General features: G+C 36.8%; 1 long non-coding RNA gene across 3 annotated transcripts in view; it reads right to left on the bottom strand.

Moving 5' to 3' along the window:
- Window positions 1-2,999: 2,999 nt before the first annotated feature.
- The window catches only part of LOC126077673 (uncharacterized), a 130,955-nt gene continuing 127,235 nt past the window's right edge, over window positions 3,000-6,719 (bottom strand). For all 3 annotated transcript variants that reach the window (XR_007517827.1, XR_007517826.1, XR_007517825.1), the window contains 2 exons: window positions 3,528-3,646; window positions 3,000-3,176 (listed from right to left, as the gene is read on the bottom strand). This is a non-coding gene — a long non-coding RNA (uncharacterized LOC126077673). The remainder of the gene's footprint in view (window positions 3,177-3,527; window positions 3,647-6,719) is intronic.

Raw genomic sequence — 6,719 nt, 5'->3', positions numbered from 1 at the left:
ACCATGGATGAAGGACCACCTGAATGTAGGGGCAGCCACAGCCAGGATTAGCTTTCAGGAGCTGATACACTGGAGCCTTTGAATGAGAGAGAGAGAAATACCCTGGCTTCTCCCATCCTTCTGTCTTCCAATCTCCCACCAGTTACTCCCATTGGTCAAATGTATTTAGAAGTCCAGTATGCAAAGGAGCCTGGGAAATGTATTTTGCAGGGATCAGCCTCTTTGTCTACAGAACAGAGCAGGAGAAATTCAGGAAATAGATATGAGAACAAATATGAAAATGACTAGTACAATTTTATAAATGATAACAGTTTATTAACCACAGATATTAGATGGAAAAGAACATTACCAAGATAGCATCCTTACTACCTGTTTAGAACCCTAAAGCTCACCCACCATTCAACTCAATGACAAAGAGATCTTTCTGAAATACCGATAAGATCATGGCACCTCTCCCAACTTAGTCTCCTTCAATTTATTTTCACAGTTTATGGCATAAATTCTTAATTTACCAAAGAAGCACCTTCTGCCAGCCATCAGCATATATCCTATGACCCAACTCCAATGAACCACTTGCAACCTTAGAATGTCCCATGTCATTGTAGATCACTATGCCTCACATGGGCTTCTCCTATTCCACACTATTAGTTCTGGTCCCCCTGGTGAGTATCAAGTCCCTTACTCAGAATGCCAAGAACCTCCCCCCACTCACCATTAGCATAACCAGAGTTATCTTCCCGCCCCGCCCCCCTGTTACTTAATTTACAGCCCTTCAAAACTTAATTTCTTTATGTCCTTGGTGTGATTTAGAAGTCTCTGTGTGCTCTCCTTGTGTTCTAGCTATACTTCAATCAGTACGTTTCATTGTAATCATTATTTATATTTACTATCCAGTATTCTCTACAGGATTTTAAACACTTTGAAGTGGAAGACTGTGCCTTCTTAACTTTAAGCCACTAGTGCCCACCACAAGGACCCCTGGTGGCACAGTGGTTAAGCACTCTGCTACTAACCAAAAGGTTCCCAGTTGGAACTCAAAAGCCCTTCCACAGGAGAAAGATGTGGCAGGTTGCTTCCACAAAGATTACAGCCCTGGAAACCCTGTAGCGCAGTTCCACTCTGCCTGACAGGTCACTATGAGTCTGAGTCAACACAAGGACAACGGTCAGTGTCCATCACATATTAGGAGAATAACAAAAGATTACTGAATTAATGAATGAAAGAATTAGTATTCTCTTCTTTGACCATGTTAAGTAGATGTATATTCCTTTTATGTATTCTTATCTTTTTATAGTTATAAACGAGTCCTAGTTGAGCAGTGGTTAAGTGCTTGGCTGCTAATCAAAGGGTCGGCAGGGCAGTTTGAATCTACCAGCCACTCCTTGGAAACCATATGGGACAGTTCTACTCTGTCCTATAGGGTCACTATGAGTTGGAATTGACTTGAAGGCAACCAGTTTTTTTTGCTGTTGTTGTTATACCTATAAAAAACAATTCAACAAAAATTCAATTTTATTACCATTAAGATTAGTGAGAATTGTTCACGGTATTTTTAATCAGTAATTAAAATATCTTGCAATAGCCTTCTCTAAATTAAAACAGATTTAGTCCTTTATTTATTTTTTCTTTTTTATTGTACATTCTCTTTGCATGTAATCGCTTTCCTTCTTTACATGAATGTTGCTACTCTTTACTGTCTAAGGCTTTGCACAGCTGTGTCCTGGATTTTAATTTCCCTTGATGACCCTGTTCTTTTAATGTTACTATTCTTGTTTGTTTACAGAACAATTTATGTTTCACACTTAATTGGCATGTTTTCCCCCTAACTTCATAAGTTTAAACAAGAATAAGTTTTCTTGACTATATGACAACTCAGCAGGATAATGTAGTATGCTTAACGAAAAAAAAATTTTTTTTTCTGGATCAAGTGTTTGCCCTGGGGAACTATTTTTAAATGTATATTACCCATTATTAAACATATATCCACCCCTAAATTAGTATGAGGGGACCCCCTAAGTAAAAGGAAAAAGAAAGAAAAAGAAAGCAGGAGAGGTAGGGGGGATGCCCAAGAGATAATGTCTTTCCACTCATGCTTAGTTATCATTTTTTGATCATGAGAACCTTCATAGCAATATGATTAAATCACCTTTGACTGTATTACCACTAAAATTCAGAAATTAATTGAAGTCAGCTACTTCTGAAGATACACATACAATAGAGTGTGTAAAAGCTGATAAAGTATGAAAACTAAGGGCATGTTAAAGTCTTAGCCACCGGTTGAGCAATGCTCTTATAGAAGACTATTAGAACCAATAAAAGGACATTCAGTTTGTGTGATTGATAAAATCTGAAGCAGGCTCTGAATAATCCAGGTATGTATTTCTTCAAGTATTTTAAAATACTCTGTGAAAATCTGACAGTCATTTCTGATATCTGTATTTATCTATGTATTTTTATTTTTATTGGAAAACATAGACACAACCATAAAGGATAGTGCAATCATTTATGTATCCATCCTCTAGATTCAACAATTATTAACTATTGGCCAATCAAAAAAAAAAAACATGTTGCCGTTGACTCGATTCCAACTCATAGCAACCCTATAGGACAGAGTACAACTGCCCCTTATGGTTTCCAAGTAGCAGGTGGTGGATTCGAACTGTCAAACTTTTGGTTAACAGCCAAGCTCTTAACCACTGATATTATTCTATATATCGATATCCTCCCGGAGTTGTTGTTGCTGGCTTATTTAGCTAGACTATTTTAAAGCAAATTCTTGATATTGTTTTACCCATAACTAGTTCAACACGTATTTCTAACAAATAAGGACCACTTAAACATAACCACAATGCTGTTAAACATCTAAATGATTAAACTATTATTTAATGTCATCATCACCCAGTCCATGTTTAAATTTCTCTAAACGTTTTTAGACGATGTGTTTAAATCAGAATCCAAGCAAGATTTATACTTTTCATTTAGTTACTATATCTCTTAAATTTCATTTAATCTTTATTTAAAAATTGCCCCTCCCGCTTTCAAAATTCCATTTTATTGCTGTTGTTGAAGAAATAGGACCATTTTTCTTGTTGAATTTCTCTCACTCTTGACTTGATTTGATCGTTTCATTATATTGTTGCATAGCCTCTTCCTCCATCCTCTAGGTTTCCTGCAAACTAGTGGAGAGAGTTAGAGGTTTGAATAGATCCAGACTAATATTTTAAGAGGGTAGGTTTGTAGGGTAAGAATGCCACATGGCTGTTACTATGTGTTCCCTGTTTCATCACATCAGACTTCACTTAAGATCCAATTGCCCATTTGTAACTATTTTTGATAGTCTGATTTTAGAGAAGTTTTCTCAATAGGTCAGGTGTTACCAGACTGACACATCCATTGCAAAATTCCCCATGAAAACATAAATGAATGTTTTGGTATGCATATTACAAAAATAATTATTTTACTGGAGACTGCAAAACAATATTTTTAAAATTCTGTAAGTTTATTAACTGGAAGTTTTTGATATTTACCCTTTTATACTGGACATCTTGGATCCTCTGAACACATGCTGGGGTAAACTGGAAGGGACCTGGGGAGCATCTATGTGAGGCTTAGTGGAAATAATTACATTTCACTTTAGGTTATATACCTATAATAAAAACAATTTTAAAATATTAGGAGAAATGCTAAATATTGAATTTTATAAAACTTCCAAATAAAATCTTATATAAAATTTAATAAGAAAGTTGAGTCTTACACCTATTATTTATTTTTTAAAATTTAACTTTTAATTTTGAGATAATTACAGGTACATGTAAAGTTGTAAGAATAATACCTAGAGATCCCAGGTTCCTTTATTTTATTTGTTCAAAATACACATGATGAGCTCAGCAGCTAGCCACTGGAGTAATTGCCCAGCACCTTCATGGCTGAGTCTGGAGCATCGTTATAAAGCAGAAAATACTGGACCTGGACATTACTCATCAACTGCAGGGTTTTACTATCAGTTCCACCTTGACATGACTGTTTAAGGTCAATGATATACAGCCTGGGGGCAACTGGCCAGGAAGTCCAGTTACTCTGGCCTTGCCCAGGCTGAGGCCCACCAAACTGTCCTGCATTGTGCCACATAGGGTTCAACCAGATTAAGTAAAGTGATATGCAAAGTCCATACACAATCTGAAAGCGTAACATTTTTTCTTCCGGTATATCTCACATGACAAAATAAATTAGTCAGCAAACTTTCACAGCAACCTAAATTCCTTAAAAACAAATCTTGTTTTCCCACTGATAGCCATTATGATATCAAATGGGACATGAAATCCCCAGAAGGCTCATAGGGATAAAATACTTACAGCCTCTTGAGTTTTGATGAGGAAACCATAGAGCTATTAGCCAGACCCATGCACACTAGTCAGCACAATGTCAAGTGCAACGTTGTGATTTCTAGACTTAGTCACTGAGCAGATCTCTGTTTTTGAGTATTCTGAAATACTACCTTCCTGGTTACAAAATTACCCCTTCAGCATGCGCACCATGTCCCTGCCCCACATTTGGGCAGATGATTGACCCTCTCTCCCTTTATTACTGGTTCTTGACATTTCTTTGTGGTCAACAAAACTTTCAGGGGTATATCTTTAACAAAGAACACTTGTTTTTTCATTAAGCAATTTTTTAAAAAATTGGATGTATTTTTTTCTAGTTTCTTATTTTTCAAAAGTCCATACTGCTGGTAAATGAATATAACAGGAAGTATTATATTTTCAATGCTCTTTGTATTAAATAAAAAACTGCTAACTCTATGTAAGTTCCCATTTTTTATTTTATTGGTCTATAAAGTGTAAGGCAGGGAACCACGCTACAAAACAAGTGTTGTTATTCACTTGGTCTTGTCTAACCTTCATGGATTATTTCAAAACTTATTTGCCAAACTCAGGATTAAAAGAGTGAGGTAAAAGATGCAACAGCTAAAGAAAACAGGTTGTTTTAATATTTATAAAAATATAATGAAAGCGTCTATAAAAATACATCTGAAAAAAAAAAAAAGAATTAAGTCATCATGAGGCCCAAACTGTTGGATGGCTTGAAATCCCATTTTATGCTAAATGGCTGGTATTTATTAGAGATGAGCAGCCTGATAGAATCCCTGTTAGCACAACACAGGAACTGGAGTTATAAACCGGCAGTCCCTCAGAGAAGTCCCCATTGACAGCTATAGAAACAAATTAATTCTCACTTTGCTTTTAATTTTAGTTGTCACTAACAATGCCTCCACCTTCTGGCTTAGCATTTCAATATTAACTTACAAGCATGAAACAAGAACTTAATCAGGGAATGTTTGGGGATTTACTTTCCAGCAGCTGAGATACTGAAGGTGAGGTAAGAGCAAACATTTGGTAGTGTGGGACAGTAATTAGGTTCAGACATAAGGTACAGAATTGCAATGTTAGCTGAATCTGTTCATAGCTGGTGTCTAATCTCAGTTATTGAAGACAAAATATTATACCACAAGAGTGTGTAAGGGTTGGGAGTTCTTGAAGAAGAACCCAGACTCCAGCTATCTTGTTAGCACATTGATACTTTCAAAGATGACAAGTGTCTTTTTCCGGAAAATGCTATTTCTTTTGTGCTTTCTTTCTTTATTCTTTTTTTTTTTAACCTACTATCTGCCACTGCTACAAGGCCATGTTCAAGGGAAATGTGTGATGCAAGGAAGACAGAATCCCTCTCCTAAATATCTTGAATGATTACAACCTGTGGAGGGCTGATTGCTCACTTATAGACAAAAGTATAAACAAAAGAAAAGAGGGCGATGAGTTCAGAGAAGAGGTTAGTCTTAATGCTCCTGCTATCCAGCTGAATGATGCAAACATCCAATGCCTGTATTTCTCTATCTGGACAATGGTGCCAATATTCATTCTACATTTCTCACACGGCGATTCTGAGGGTCAATTAATCTTCTATTGATGAAAGAAAAAAACTTCTAAGCTGAAGTCTTTGAGATTTTGGTAGAAGGTATAATAGCAGGTGACACATATTTCTCCTAAAACGTGGAAATCTTTGGCACATTTTAACTTTTGGATTTATAATTGATAGGCCTCATTTGATCTCTGCATTATAAGTATTAGAAAAACTGAAGTCTAGACTAGTGATTTTTTTCAAGGATCTGCCTTCCTGACTTGCTGAATAGAAGTCTCTGGGGGTGGAGCCCAGGAACCTGTGTTTTAACAAGCTCTAGGAATGAATCTTTGCGAGCTCTAGGAATGCGTCATTCAGAAGCATTGGTTTAGACTGCCTAGTGGTAGAGAACAGAGTATTGAAGCAGAGCAGGACTAAACCCCTGAATTCTAAATTAGATCTCTTTAAGTTACGCAAGTGTAAATAATTATATTTTCTAAAACACAATTTGACTTTTATTTCGGCTCTTTGGTTTTGTAAAGTATTGCTGTTAGAGAGCAGAGAAAAGACCCTGGGTGAGATGACCAGGGAAAAATTTTTGTTTGCTTGTTGTTTATAGGGAAACCCTGGTGCCGTAGTGGCTAAGTGCTACGGCTGCTAAGCAGAGGGTCGGCAGTTCGAATCCACCAGGCACTCCTTGGAAACTGTATGGGGCAGCTCTACTTTGTCCTATTGCCCTCAGAGTAGTCAGATAAGACTGGAGGAAGAGCAACTCTGTGGCAGTGACTTCAGGCTACCAGCAATCTTGTCTATTATCCCCAGTA

This window comes from Elephas maximus, chromosome 6, assembly GCF_024166365.1.
Source record: "Elephas maximus indicus isolate mEleMax1 chromosome 6, mEleMax1 primary haplotype, whole genome shotgun sequence".
Lineage (NCBI taxonomy): Eukaryota > Metazoa > Chordata > Mammalia > Proboscidea > Elephantidae > Elephas > Elephas maximus.
This window is presented reverse-complemented; position numbering and strand designations above follow the sequence as displayed.